The following is a 14,747-nucleotide window of genomic DNA, read 5'->3' as shown; positions in this document are numbered from 1 at the left end:
GGCACCAGGAACTCACAACTGTAAGACTACCTACTCAGGAGGCTGAGATCTGAGGATCATTGTTAAAAGACAGCCTGGAGGGGCCAGGATTTAGGTCTAGTGGTAGAGTGCTTGCATAGCATGCACAAAGACCTAGGTTTGATTTCTCGGTAATACATAGAAAAAAGCCAGAAGTAGTGCTGAGGCTCAAGTGGTAGAGATCTAGCCTTGAGATAGTGCTCAGGCCCTGAGCTCAAGCCCAGGACTGGCAAAAAAACAGACAGCTTGGGCAGGAAAGTCCAAGAGACACTTATCTCTGATTGATCACCAAAAAGCCAGAAGTGCAGGTATGGTTCAAGTGAACCTGTATGAAAAGTCTTAGCGACACCAACCAAGCCTTAACTTCAAGGACCAGTACTTTGTACAAGTGCACATGTGAGGGCGCACACACATGCAGGCGTGCACACACACACACACACACAAACACACATACACACACACACACACCTAAGAGGCAAAAGATACATGAAAAGGGTGTATAATCCCAAGCTAACTCAAAGCACATTCACTCTTGGGGAATAAGGAAGTGAGAGGGAGTGGCATTGAGCTGGATTGAGTGAAGGCTACTGGAGACCAAAGGACTTAAAGCAAACAGCCAACACAGCAGGCTTTGTAAGCTTAAGGACCTGCTGCTTTCCATGGCTGATGGTTCACATCTACAAGCAGGGATCTAGACTGCTGTTCCTTAAAGACTTGTCCAAAGCCAGGTATGATGGCTCACGCCTGTAATCGTAGCTACTCAGGAGGCTGGGATCTGAGGATGGTGGTTCAAAGCCAGTCAGGGCACTAAAGTCCCTGAGTCTTATTTCCAATTAACCACCAGAAAACCGGAAGTGGCATTGTGGGTCAAAGGGTAAGGCAGTAGCCTCGAGCTGAAGAGCTGAGGGACAATGCCCAGGCCCAGAGTCCAAGTCCCACAACTGACAAAAAAAAAAGAGATTTGTCTAGCTGAAAGAAAGGAGTCCAGCCGAGGCCTGGAAGATATGTCTCAACCCCCACCACATAACTATTTAGGACCAAGTTCATCCCTTTTCCAACTTGCCTTTGCAAGCCAAAGGGAGAATTACATAGTGAAAATTCCCTCTGGAGACAGTCTGCCCCCCAGCTCTATTTCCAAATCTAGAGGTGACCTCTATCCTACCTGAATCCCAGCACACTTCCTTCCAATCCCTAAGACTCCATTTACAAACCTTCTCAAAAACCTTGCTTATGGAGTGTGTGTGTATATGTGCATGAGTGTGTGTGTGTGTGTGTGTGTGTGTGTGTGCGTGTGCGTGCCTGCGCAATGCATACATGCATGCATATGCGTACCAGTACTGGATCCTGAGCTCAGGGCGTGGACAACTGTCCTGAGCTTACTTATTCAGGGCTAGCACTATACCACTAGAGACACAGCTTCACTTCTGGGTTTTTGATGGTTAATTGGAGATAAGAGGTTCCTAGACCTTCCTGCCTGGGATGGCTTTGAACTGCAATCCTCAGATTTCAGCTTCCTGAATAAGTTATGATTACAGGTGTGAGCAACCAGTGCCTGGTTTCAGAATCCTTGTTTTTATCACAGAATATTTACACACAGAAGATACTAACAGATCTCTTCATCTCCAGCTCTTCAATGTCCCCTTTCATCCAAAAAAGGTTAGATTATCATTTCATAGCCTGGTAATTAAGCCCCCACCACTACCTGACTCCAACCTCTGTTCCACATCTTCACTAGGTCTTACAATCACCCTGTTTGCCTCCCATCCTTAATTTTGTTTATGTTTCTCCTCCAAAAGCCCTGTTTGCACACAGCTTCTCAGGATGATACACACAGACTGTATGTATTTATCCTCTGCACATACAGCTTTCTCATTTCTGTCCCTGGCAGTTTGCCTCTAGGCTCATGAATCAGCAACCAAAGGTATTGCAAAGTCTCGGGTCCAACCGGTGCAGATCCTGAGACTGCTGGTTGAGGGAATATTTCATGATTTTTCTTTTGTAGTTGCAACCCAACCCCCTTCTCCACCCATTTTAAGAATTCTACATAAGTATCTGAGCTAGAGAACTGTTTCTTAAGTCACTTTTATTTGGGTCAGGACAAGCACAAGATAGAAGCATAAAGGTCCTCTCAAAAAGCTCCACAAAGATACCAAACCCTTTTGAAGCATTCATTAACTACTCTGTCCTGCTAGGTTTTGAGAGGGTTGTGGCTGAAGTCCAGGCTTTACAAACTCCATCCAAGAAGATTTCTGAGTGAACCCAGACATTCATGATATCAGAGAGACAAAGCAGAGGCAGGGAAACTTAATTACAGTCAGCCTCCTATTATAATTTAAACCCAAAAAATGCCCATGAGAAGCAGACAGCACTGGAGGAGTTCCAAGAGAGAGAGAAGTCAACCTGAGAAACAGTAGAGACCCCCAAGGAGAAGGCAGGCTGATAACTGGGGGCTGAAACTGAAGAAGATGTGGACAGGTAGCGGCTCAGTGAAATTGAGTGCAGGGAAGAGTTTGCATACAGCAAATATACTAGCCAGTGGTTAGGCTGAGGCAAAGACAGAGGACAGATGCAGCCCTGGGCTAGAGATGCTCAGCTTTAAAGTTAAGGTCTGTATTCAAATCTGATATGATCAATGTAAGTGATTGTTCAGTAACTTTAATCCCAGCTGGTGTCCAAAGGGTCCCTAAGCCTTCTCTTAAGTAAGCAATTTGCTGGATCTCTGCTGCCTCCACCTCAAAGATATGCAGGCTTTGCCTGAGCCCAGCAACTGACAGGGTTCTCCATTCTCATAGGCTGATCAACCATGCCAAGCCCCTAGGTCACTCCCTCTCTCTGGTTCCTCAGGAAGGCCTAGACAGCCCCACAGCCAGAGATACACAGTGGTGCAGTGGGTGGGGCCCAAAGAGCAGGAGCTGCACTGGGGGAGGAGGCTCTGCTAGAATCTCCTGGGTGGTGGTGCAGTGGGAGTCCAACAGCACAGTGCCCTCCACCTTGCTGGTGCCCATGGTGCTGCAGCTGGCACGCAGGCAGAGCTGTGGAGGGAGGTGTGTTGGTATGCAGGACAGAGCTACCTTGATCGGGGGAGGGGGTGGGGGGCAGAGAGCACACCAAGGTGAACCAGCGGCTGCCTAGGGCCTTAGGCTAGCGGTGTGTGTGGGCCCCTTGCTGCCAGGCAGCTCAAGCTAAGTCAGGCGATCCTAGTCCTGGCGGTCACTAATGTCAGAAGTGTGTGCAAGCAGACAATGACAGCAGCCTGGCGGGCTGGGTATGGGTATTTTAAGTAACTGCGAAGTTGGAAGGTTTGCTTACCTCACTGGCACTTTCAGACTGTGCATTCTTTGCTACCATAATTTCCATCCCTTGGCCTCTGGCATGGAATCCCCCTCCCCAAACACGCAAACACCACATCGTGACTATTGCTATTTTAAATGGGAATGTGGAGAGAAAAGGCGGTCAGTGTCTTCCAAGGGGGGGGGGGAAGAGGCGATGGTAGGGGGGCGGAGACAAAGCGGCCTTGCAGCTCAAACCCAAGGACTTTCTAGTGCTGCAGCTCTAACCCAAGGACTAGAAAAAGCCCACTAGTAACCCGCCCTCCGGTCCGAGGGGGCGGGAGCCAGATGCGCCTGGAGGCCCAGGAGGGAGGGAGCTGGTTGGGGCTGTAAGGCTAAGGATCCAAGGGAAAGTGAGCCCAACTGAGATCGCCTGAGGAGGGGGAAATTGTAGACACCTTCATTCATGCTTAAAGGCAGCAGTCTCCGTGGGCCCCAAGCTTGCGCACCGGCTTCCCGGGTCCGCAGAGAGGAGGGAGAGGCAGTAGATGCGCAGCAGAGGGGAGGGGCCGCGGCAGGGCCGCGGGGGTGAGAGGTACCCGCGTAGCACAGCTGTTCCAGCAAATGTGCTACAACAAAGCTGCGGAGCTCCTGGCCTACAAATGCACGGCTTGGGGTGCCGGTGAGCGGCGCCCCTCCCGGAACCGCGCGGCAGCACGTGTGGGCCCATCCCCGCCTCCCTCTGGATCCCCCAGGCAGAGCTCTGGCTAACCCGCCCGCCAGCCCGGCCTCTACCCCACCCCCAGCCTTGACCGCCCGTGTGCTGTAGACTCACGGCCGCTCCGTCCCTCACTGGACAATCTGCAAAGCGGATTCCAAGAGAAAGCAGTAAGCGGCCCGGACTCCGACCAGTCCAGCTCTCACTGCCCTCTTCCAGGAGACTAGAGCTGAGCACGCGGGAATGCACCCGATCGCCGGCAGGCGGAGGCTCCCGGTTTCGCGCAATGCTTACCCGGCCGGGTCCGTCTCCCAACCCGGTTATTGTCTGCTGCGCCGCTCTGACTAGGGCCGGAGCCTGACTAGGGCTGCTGCGGCTGAGAATGCCGCCACCACCACTGTTCCTGCTGCTACCGCCGCCGCCACGGCTACAGCCACCTTCTGCACTGACTCCCCTTCCCCAGGATCTGGGCAGCTCCCCCATACCCCCTTCCCCCGGACTCCACGGCTACAGGGTGGGGCGTCCGTGATGTGACTGACAAGCCTGTAGGCCAATCACTGCAATGGGAAGGCGTGCCTTCGCCTGCCCACTGTTTTCTTTGGTGCATTTCTCTTTAAATGCAAATAAGCGCGGGCGTGGTGTTGGCAGGGGGCGGAGAGGGTGCAGAACCCCTTGCTGGGGCTCCCCACTCCTGCTCTTGGCTGGGCGGGTGGCTGCTCTGTTTCGCCGTCGGCTTTAGAGGCTGGTCCCGCCCAGAGGGTGCTCGCCAGATCCCTGGAACTCGGTTTCGATTTTGCGCGCACTCCCATTTCCGTGGCCGCGGTGCCTACGTCTCATTGCTCCCTGGCAGCCACCTGGCAGTTTATCCCCAGAGCTGGAGGCCAGTGGGAAGAAGCTAGGCAGAGAAACTAGGAGACTTGGGTCAACTGTACAGCCCCATTGGCACTTTGGCTGGCCCATCTTTAGACGTAGTGCAGGGCGCCGGGGGCTTGATTTCTCAGGCCACACGGAGGAAGAAATCACCTGCCAGGAAAGCCGTACGTAGCTCCAGCAACTCTGCTCTCTGCCTCTTAACATACCTAAGTCCTTAGGGAAGGCGCCACAGAGGCCAACTCTGGTTCCCGGAGAAAGGAAGGCTGTTCTTTAGTCAGCCTGCCCAGTGACAAGGGCACATTTAGAATTCAAAGTCTTGGGCTCATACTGCAAGGCTACCGACTCTTTTCTTCTATGGGAAGATAGCTGGCTTCATAGTTTTGTCCTTCACCTAAATATCTCACCTTCCACAGAACAGACAGGATTGTCAAGGTCTCGAGAGCGCCCCCCTCGTTCCTCCCCTTAATTAGGAGCTTGGCTTTCTGCAGATCGCCCTCCCTGGAAACTCTAGATAGAAAAAATAAAAATAAAAAAGAATCTTGTCTGGGCCATAACCGGAGGCTGGACTGAGGACAGAGCAAAGGAGGCTTGTCTAACCAACCTCGGCCTCTACCTCTGGGTTTTGATGTTGAGGGGGAGGGGGACGGCAACTGAGTCTGCCTGAAGACTTTTAAGTGCCATTTGTGGCTGCCAGGGCCAGGTGAGCTGAGATAACAAAGAATCCAGTTCTACCACTAGCTCAAGAATGTTCAGAAATTCCAATCCGAAAATTGTAAATGTTTTAAAGGAGAGAAGGTGGATTAAAGTCGAGGAGGGGAGGGGTGTGTGTGTGTGTGTGTGTGTGTGTGTGTGTGTGTGTGTGTGTGTGTGAAGGATTAACAATGTAAGCTGTTTTTTTTTAATAGTCCGAGAGTATTCTATGCTGCTCCACTAGGTCCTGTCAGCCTTAGAAAGATTCAGCTACACTCGAAAGAAGAGGTCTACTGCCTGTGCTTGTGTGGAACACAGAAACTGACATGGCTGCTGAGGCTGTGCTCTGCCCTGCATTAGATTAACTATGACACCATGATCAATCCATTTTCCTCTCTGGGAAGTCTATCATTCTGTCTCCACAAAGAGTGTCTATGTTCTATCAGTTCAACTTCATTCGTTTTTATAATATTTCATTATACTCCAAACCTCTCTAGATATCTCAAAAAAATCGGCACTGAACATCAGACTCTCATTCTAGTTCTAAGTTCATGTCTTTAATCCTCGCTACCCAGGAAGCTGAGATTCAAGGGTAGTGGCTCAAAGCCAGCTGGGGCAGGAAAGTCTCTGAGACTCTTATCTCCAGTTAATCACAAAAAAGCCAGAAGTGGAACTGAAGCACAAGTGGTACAGTGCTAGGCCAAGAGACCACACCCAAATCCAGAGTTCAAGCCCCAGTACTGGAAACAAACAAACAAACAACAAATAAATTGCTGGTCTCTGATGGTTCACATCTGAAATCCTAGGGGAGACTGAATATGAAGACTGTATTTCAAACCCATACCAGGTAGAAAGTCTGAGAGATCCTTATCTGCAATTAACCAAAAAAGGCTGGAAGCAGAGGATGTGGCTCAAGTGAGAGTTCTGGCCTTGAGCAGAAAATACCAAGCAAGAGTGCAAGGTCCTGAGTTCAAACCGCAATACGATCACAAAAACAGATAGCTAGATGAATAAATAAGTAGGCTTGTTTTGATTCCATTTTCCCAGTTGAATGACTGGACAGTAATGTTTCTCTGTAGTTGTACTTTTCTAGTCTACAAAGTACACATTCATTTGTTGGACCTGATCTAGAAACAACTTTTCCCTGCAGCTCCCTCATAGTCTACCCCTGCTGCCTGAGCTCTTGGTCACTTACAGTCCATTCACATTTCCACTCAGAACTTTCATTCTCTCAGTTACACTATGATTCTAATGTGTGAAAAAATATGTCTTCCTAATATGGAGTCCAATAAAACTAGCCACCCGGCCAATTACAGCTATAGAAACATAGAGAGAGGTGGCATGCAAAGTAGTAAGGTCTTAAAGAAGCCCTGTCATTGTAATGCTGTTCCTCTCACTGGAGCTAGTCTAACTCCATGCCTTTGGCTCAGCTAGTTACCAAACCTTCTGCCATACCTGTCAATTTTAGAAATGACACGCATTGGGCTTAGCACAAAAGAACAAGGCTTCAGGAAAATAAAAGTAGTATTTGAAATGCTTAAAGAAGCTTCCTAATTGGACTCATTAAGGTGAGACTGTGATAGGTTGGTCAAGTTCTAGGATTCTGATAGGCTGGAGTCATTTGGGTAGTGATGAAAGGAAGAGCTAGAAATTGGACTAGAAAAAATAGATCTGAGGCCCAACTACAAAAGACATTTAAGAAACTGGAGGTGGCAGGGAGCTGGTGGCTCATACCACTCGTGCTTCTCAGGAAGCTGAGATCTGAGAATCGCTGTTCAAAGCTAGACCCAGCAGGAAAGGCCGTGAGACATTTATCTCCAATAAACTACTCAAAAAAAAAAGCCAGGGGCTGGGAGTTTGGCCTAATGGTAGAGTGCTTGCCTAGCATGCATGAAGACCCGAGTTCGATTTCTCAGTACCACATACATAGAAAAAATCCAGAAATGGTGCTGATGCTCAAGTGGTAGAGTGCTAGCCTTGAGAAAGTCCAAGGACAGTGCTCAGGCCCTGAGCTCAAGCCCAGGACTGGCAAAAAAAAGCCAGAATTGGCAATGTGGTTCAAATTGTAGTGTGCTAGCCTTGAGCACAGAGACTCTCAGGGATACTGCCCAGGCCCGGAGTGCATGCCCCCAGAACTAGCAAATTATAAACAACAGAAAGAAAAGAAAGTGGAGCTATGTCTCAGGCAGTAGAGTGTCGAATGGAATAAGCTGAGTGGGAGCATGAGGCCCTGTGTTCAATCCTCATTACTGGTACAGAAAAAAAAAACGCAATGCCTTCATTACTAGATGTGTTAAGGCTCAACTAGCTAACTTCATCCTTTCTGTGGAAACAATACAGAGAAGTTGCTTTGCATCCAGCTAGCTGGGCTGGACTACCAGATGTACCCCCTTTGGAACAATGAAATCTGGACAATTCACCATCCAAGTATCAATATTAATCTACAAAATAAAGATCCCGTGCCCTATATCATAGAGTTTTGGTAAGAATAAAAGAGCGATTTATGGCACAAAGCGTGATGCATACAAAGCTCTTAGGAATATAAGCTGCTGTTACAGTGGTGGTGAATTGCTATTATGATTTCTCATATTATCATTATTCTAATCTTCAAAGTTGCAAAACTCATACTGTGACTTCAAAATTACTTTTTTGGTCATATTTCATTTTATTTATTGTTATATTATGTAATCTTATGTTCTTTAAAAATTACATCTCTTTAGTTGTACAAAGAAATTACTTTTTTACATAATAACACATGAGCCTGTGGTTCTTTCTACACAGATTCCTTTTGATTTTACCAAGTCTGATTTTCCCAGAGCCTCTTGTTCATCTTTACACCCTCAGTCTCCACAAGAGTGTTAAGTACAAATTTAATGCTGAGTACATTATGTTTGCAAAACATAGTCAGATGAGACATTTTCTGGCCTAATAATCAAGATTAGGTGCTAGCATTCTCCAGTGACGTATGATGTTGTCAATCACTGAGGGGCCCTTCTGTGCCATATCCCATGTTAAATGCCACATTCATTATGCAAGAGGGTAAACTAGGCACAGCTTGTGCCACTCTAGTAAAGTATAGTAGAGGAGGAACACAAGTCAGTAAACTGCCTTACTGTACTTTCCAAGTTGAGCACAAAGCTGCCAGATGGTGTTGAATATAGGACCTGAATTAAGAAAACCTAGTGACCTAGTGATTCTTTTTGAAACATTCAGAGTTTTTCCCTATCAGAAATCTCACCTTCAGGACTGAGCGCATAGTTCATAGGGAGAGTACTTGCCTAGAAGGCACAAGACCCTAAATGTCCATCCCCTGACAGCATAAAAGCAAGTAAATGGGAAAAAAAATCAATAAATAGTTACGATGGTAAATTTGAGCCATATATGGTGGCATAGACCTATAATCCCAACGTTTGAAACCCTAAGGCAGGAGGATCAGGAGTTTGAGGTCAGTCGAGGCTGTCAAAAAAGCAAAATGGGAACTGGGAATGTGGCTTGGTGGCAGAGTGCTTGTCTAGCATGCATGCAGTCCTGGGTTCCATTCCTCAGGACCACATAAACAGAAAAGGCCGAAAATGGCACTGTGGCTCAAGTGGTCGAGTGCTAACCTTGAGCAAAAGAAGCTCAGGGACAGTGCTCAGACCCTGAGTTTAAGCCACAGTACAGACACACAAAAACAGCAAAAGCTCCAGATGCTGGTGACTCACCTATATTCCTAGCTACTCCAGAGGTCAACATCTAAGGGTTGGTTCAAAGCCAGCCTCAGCAATAAAAACCATGAGACTCTTATCTACAATTAACCAACAAAAAAGGCAGACGAGGAAGTTGAGCATCAAATGGTAGATCATCAGCCTTAAGGAAAAAGGCCAAGTGGAAGCAAAAAGTCCTGAATTTAAGACCCAGGACTGGCACACATAAAAAAAGAGCAAAACAAAAAATTCCATCCTAGACACTTTGCCCTTGCCATGTTTCTCTGCAAAAGATGTTTGCCCTCTGCATATGGGCATGGCTCGTGCCTCACTTTCCTGTGTCATTACTAAGGAGACTTTCTCTGAATACATTCCAACTTTCTTGACTTTCTCAGAACTTAATTGATGTTGCAGTCCTTTTCATGGTATTACCACCTCCTGCTACACCATGTATTACTGTTGTTTTTTCTATTTTTCCTTTTTTTGCTGGTCCTGAGGCCTGAGGCCTGGGCACAGTCCTTGAGCACATTTTCTTAAGGCTAGCACACTGCCACTTGAGCCACAGCATCACTTCAGGCCTTTTCTGTGTAAGTGGTACTGAGGAATCGAACGCAGGGCTTCATGCATGCTAGGCAAGCACTCTACCACTAGGCCACACTCCTAGCTCCTGTTTATCTATTTTCATTGTCATTTTTTTCTATTGTATTTTTAGCAATACTGAAATTTCAACTCTGAGCCTTGTGCTTGCCAAACAAGTACTCTTCCATTTCTTTTGTGGGTCATGAGGCTTGATCTCAGCCTGGGTCTTGTCCTTGAGCTCTTCAGCTCAAGGCTACCACCTTACCCCTTGAGCCCCAGCGCCATTTCCAGAATGCCCCATTGTGGAAGGTCGACAATGGTACAGTCCAGCCACCTTTGCCCTTCCAGGGAGGGGCAACCTTGACCTTCTCCCCACCTCCCATGAGGAGGGATATCCGCTTGGGTGGGGGTGGGCCTGCTTTGTGTGGAGACCTTCCCAATTTGCGGGCCACCTCCAACTAAAGTGATAGGTAAATTCAGACACTGGGCTGTAACCCTATTGGGTACTTGCATGTGGCTGGAGCTGGCTATGGTCCCTCTGTGTATGTAACTATCCCATTGGCCACCTGTGTGCGGCCCAGGAGGTTTTTGTCCTTAAAAACCCAGCTTCAGCTCTGCTCGGGGTCACAGCGTCAGCTGTGTCCCTGCACTGTGTCCCTGGCCGGTCAGTTCACCATCTATTTCCCCAATAAATTCACCTTTTTATATGAGACTGTCTCTGTGTGGTGGACTCTGGTGGGACGTGGAATCCCCACCTGGAGGGATGTGGAATCCCCTCCTCTAGACCCCAAAACATTATTGAGTACATTCTTGTCGAATACTGTTAATCCCTCCCTCCTTGTCTCCCACTTTCCCTTCCCCCTTGACTCCCCTCCCTCCCCAAGTTGTAAAGTTCCCCAAGTTGTAAAGTGTCTTCTGATATCACTGTTGCGTGTGTTCACCCTTCGTACTTTGTCTCACCATTTTGCTATTCCCCTTCCCTTACCCAATTTAGATAAAGAAGACACAGGATATCAAAATCAAAAATAATGACAGGGGATAAACCAAAGGGAGAAAAGAAAGCAAAAAGAAATAACTTCACGCACACATACATTTATCTAAAAAAGCAAAAATAAAATCTCTTGTGTCCATATTTTGGAGTTCACTTTCATTAGCATCATTTTTATATGGCCATATGTATATGGCTATTGAGCTATTGTGATCCTCTGTTAGGACTATCCTAAACATATACTAATTATTAAAAATGAGGGAAATAATGCAGCCTATGTTTCTTTGGTTCTGGCTTACTTCATTTAATATGATTTTTTCCAAGTCTTCCCATTTCCTTACAAATGGGACAATGTCATTCTTTCTGATGGCAGCATAGAATTCTGTTTTGTATATATATACCACATTCTCTCTGTCCATTGATATACTGAGGAGCATCTGGGTTGTTTCCCCTTTTTGCTTTATTTATTTTCTGGGGGCGGGTCGTGGGGCTTGGACTCAGCCTGGGCATTGTCCCTGAGCTCTTCAGCTGAAGGCTACCACCCTTCCCTTGAGCCAAGCCCCACTTCCCATTTTCTAGAAGTTCATTGGAGATAAGAATCTTGGGTCCTTTTTTGCTGGGGTTGGCTTTGAACCTTGATCCTCAGATCTCAGCCTCCTGAGTAGCTAGGATTACAGACATGAGGCACCAGGACCGGCACTTTCCTTATTTTTTTAATAGGGTTTCAAGTTTATACTTGACCTGGCCCTAGACCACTATCCTCCTGTTTATGTTTCCTGAGTCACTGAGATGACCATTTCATCCAGCTTCTATTGTTTGCAATGGGAGGTCAAAGGATTTTTACTCAGGCTGGCTCAGAACAGTAATCTTCCCTACTTTTACCTTCTGAAGAGCTAAAATTTACAGACATGAACCACCACTCTTAGCTTTTTTCATTGTTTTCATTGTCTGTTTTCCATCACGATAATGGAAGGCTAAAATGAAGGCTAACAGACCTTGAACAAATACATCTGTAAAGTGTGCATTAGGACAGATGGTGATAAATGTGCTGGAAAAAAAAACAGAGCGGGAGGTAGTATAGGGAGTACTAGGACTATGAGGTGGCTGTCACCCAAGAAGGTGATATGCAAGTAAAGCCCTGGAGGAACGAACTAAGGGAACAAACCACAAGGACATCTGGGAGAAGAGTTCAGGCGGAAGGAATAGGAAGTACAAAGCCTCTGAGGGGAAAACACATTAGGATACAGCCAGTGCAGCTGGAACAGAGGGAGGGAGGGGGGATGTGGTGGGAGAGGTCAGGGAGGGAGAGCATGGGGACAGGTGGTGTTTGGCTTTGTGACTCATTGTAAATACTTTGGATTCTGCAGGATTTAGAGCTGAGTGAGGAGTCTCATTATCTTAGTGAAATGTTTAGGTTGCCTTAGCAGCAAGAGCAGAAGCAGGAAGGCCAGGCAGGAAGCCCTGCAAATGATGTTCATGAGAGGTGATTGTGGTTCAGATCAAGGTGGGAAGCAATAAGGTGACAAGAAGTATTTGGATCCTGAATGTATTCACATAACTTAACTGGCTGCATTTTATGATGAAGGGTGTGAAAGAGAGGGGGGCCCTAAAAGGGAAGGATGGGCAAGGTGAGATACAACCAGGAGAGCTGGCTCTCCTAGAAGCCAAGGGAGGTACAAGAATACAATTCCCATACAAAATAAAAATAATATTTATCAAAATGAAATTCAGGAAATGAAAACAAGGATATTTTCTGGGTGCTGTTATTGTTTTCCTTTCCTTTTTTCTGTTTATTCAATTGTATTTTAGGGGAGGGGGAGTCGCAGAAATGGAGGGACAAAGAATGGACAAAAGCAGCAGTGGTCCTCACTATGTTGAAAATGAACCACACAACTTCTTGTGGGTGGGGATAAGAGGGGAAGGAATTGGTGACCAAAAGAAAATGTATACTTTACTTGAGTTATGTAACTAACCCCTCTATACATCACCTTTGTAATAACAATAAAAATTAAAAAGAAAGAATACAATTTCCAAGCTGAGTGCTGGTGGCTCATGTCTATAATTCCATTTACTTCAGGAAGCTGAGATCTGAGCATGGTGATTCAAAGCTACCCTGGGCTGATAAACTGGAGAAACTGTTATCTTAAATTAACCACCAAAAATCCAGAAGAAGAGATGTGGCTCAAGTGGTAGAACACCAGTCTTGAGTAAAAAGCCCTAGGGGAGAAGGCTCAAGGCCTGTGTTCAAGCCCTAGTACACACACACACACACACACACACACACACACACACACACACACACATATACACACAGAACACAATTGGTAAGAGTGCTGTTGGATACTATCCACAGGCCAAGCAAGACAAAAGTAGAAAATATACTATTGTATATGAATCTAGAAATTGCTGGTAATGTAGAAGGACTGGGTATATATACCAAACAGACTCGGGTGGGGTGTCAAGAGAATATGCTCTGATGAAAACAAGAATACATGTTACCTCTTTGTTCCAGAAGTTTCATGCAGAAAGGAGATAGCTAGAAAGAGCTATGCAGTTCGGGTTTGTTTTTACAACATGGAAGGATGTGAGCTTGTTTATATGCTGACAGGAAAATATCAATCAAGCAGAAGACACAGGAGACAGAATAATTGATGGGTAAGAGGCTATGAGGGGGGAGGGAATGAAATCCAAAGTACCTACATATCAGTTAGCCTTGGCAAGGAAGAGGAAGAAGAGAAAGAAGGAATGTCAGAGGATTGTGTAAAGTTTGTTGTAGAAAATTGAAGATGCCAGGCCAGGAGCATGGCCTAATGGTAGAGTGCTTGCCTAACATGCACAAAGACCCAGGTTCCATTCCTCGGTACCACAGATATAGAAAAAGCCAGAAGTGGTGCTGTGGCTCAAGTGGTAGAGCGCTAGCTTTGAGAAAGCCCAAGGACAGTGCTCTCAGGCCCTGAGTTCAAGCCCCAGAACTGGCCAAAAATAATAATAAACTCAGAAATTTAAAGGTGCTATGCTTAATGACCTCTACCGGCTCTAGGAGGTGGGTGTCAAAGACCTTCAGATGGACTGAGCACCAGTCGCTCACACCTATATCCCTAGCTATTCAGGAAGCTGAGATCTAAGGATTGCAATCCAAAGCTAGCCTGGATAAGTCAATGAGACTCTTGTTGCCAAGTAAACAGCAAAAAGCCAGAAGTGGAGGTGTGGCTCAAAGGGTACAGTGCCAGCCTTGAGCATAATAAGCCAAGGGAGAGGTCCTGAAATTGAGCACCAGTATCAGTGTACACACACACACACACACACACACACACACACACACACACACACACACACACACTAAATAATTAAAGCGAGGGCCTTACAACTCGGCTCTTTCCATAAATCTATCCCCTTACCTGAGCCCGTTCAGACTATCCCCAGTGTCTGGAGCTGTCATTTGGATTTAAGAAAGCAAGACAGGAGAGTGAAGGAAGGGGTGGCATTGTCATTGTCTACTCTTTACCTGACTTACATGACTGTAACTCTTTATGAATCACCTTTATAATAACAGTTAAAATTTTAAAAAGAAAGCAAGAACAAGGAAAGAAAGAAGGAAGGAAGAAGGGAAGGAGGAAGGAGGAAGAAAGGAAGGAAGGAAGGAAGGAAGGAAGGAAGGAAGGAAGGAAGGAAGGAAGGAAATCATCTTACCTAAAACATTGTTCTCAAAAGTAAATGATGGAGGTGGAAATAATTTGGTTTTTTTTGTGGGGGGTTGCCAGTCCTGGGGCTTGAACTCAGGCCCTAGGCACTGTTCTTGGGCTTTATCAAGGCTAGAACTCTACCACTTGAGCCACAGTGCCACGTCCAGCTTTTTCTGTGTATGTGATACCAAGGAATAGAACCCAGCGCTTCAATGCATGGTAGGCAAGAATTCTACTACTAGG

Source organism: Megascapheus bottae, chromosome X (assembly GCF_031878675.1).
Source record: "Megascapheus bottae isolate mThoBot1 chromosome X, mThoBot2.hap1, whole genome shotgun sequence".
Taxonomy (NCBI): domain Eukaryota; kingdom Metazoa; phylum Chordata; class Mammalia; order Rodentia; family Geomyidae; genus Megascapheus; species Megascapheus bottae.
Note: the sequence above shows the minus strand (reverse complement) of the source record.